Source organism: Notechis scutatus, chromosome 4 (assembly GCF_049901735.1).
Source record: "Notechis scutatus isolate UNSWTSFEM ecotype Mainland chromosome 4, rNotScu1.2, whole genome shotgun sequence".
NCBI lineage: Eukaryota > Metazoa > Chordata > Lepidosauria > Squamata > Elapidae > Notechis > Notechis scutatus.
In genome coordinates, this window is record NC_142012.1 from 73,691,560 (window position 1) to 73,692,581 (window position 1,022).

General features: G+C 44.7%; 1 protein-coding gene across 1 annotated transcript in view; it reads left to right on the top strand.

Annotated features, from left to right (window-relative positions):
• Window positions 1-641, top strand: part of TMEM26 (transmembrane protein 26) — a 24,461-nt gene extending 23,820 nt beyond the window's left edge. The window contains exon 6 of the mRNA XM_087963769.1: window positions 1-641. This exon is cut by the window's left edge and continues 877 nt beyond it. The gene's annotated coding sequence lies outside the window, so the exon portion shown is untranslated.
• Window positions 642-1,022: the final 381 nt, after the last annotated feature.

Genomic DNA, 1,022 nt, shown 5'->3' on the forward strand with positions numbered 1-1,022 from the left:
AAGGATTTCAGAGCCTCTTGTATTGCTATAGTTTGTTCTGGTGATTACAGGCCATTTTCCTCCTGGTTCTGTTTTATTTTACGCCACCATCAAGTTCGCCCTCGTCTACCCTGTTTACATTGCCTCTTTCCCACAGACCAATGGGCCCTCTTCCACTCATCCAGGGATTTTTCTGGGGAGGGAGGGAAGAAAAATCCAGGTGAGCGTGGCCTGTCTCTTAGAGGACATGATTGGGAGAGATACTCATGTTCTGCCAACCAAGATGTTACCATCAGGAATAGATTTTGAGGAAAGTTCTGGTGGTTGATTCTCTTACTCTGCCATGAATTTTGCCTTTCTTCGTCTTCTAAGCAATAACACCCGCCAGGACAGTTTCTGTTTGGAATAGTTTCAGCCCTTGAAATGAAATATTGTATTAGCTTATCAAAGACTGGCCTGCATAAAATAACTTGGTTATTATTTGCAGGGAAAGGTGTGTTCCAAGTCTTGTTATTGCTGAATTCAGTTTTGATATAGTATATGAGGCCATTCCTTCTCCTTTATTTCCGAATGTTGATACCTTTGGTTACTGGGAGCACAATTCTTAATGCGAAAAAGAGGAGATATTTTTTAATAAACCAGGAGATTTGTATTTGCTTGGGAAATGTTTATCTGGCAGTGTCTTTGGTGATCTTTCTGCTCCCTCCCCCTTATCTTCATGGCTGCTTCCCCTCCACTAACTTACCTCTGATTTGAGGGGGGGGGGGGAGAACAGCTGACCTTAAGAGAAGAGGAGAGAAGCTGTCGTGACCTCAGAACTTGATGGCTCCCACCCTCCTCTTCCTCTATTTTCAGCAGTTGGGGCCCCAGCAACCAACCCATTCATGCGTAGCTCTGGTCTCTTCCAGAGTGCTGTGATAATGTCATTCACGATGTGCACCAATTTTGCCCTTTCTCTTAGCCTCTCATGCCCTGGTTGCATGGATTACTGCAATGCGCTTTGCATGGGGCTACCCTTTAAAAGCATCTGGAAGCCACATCTG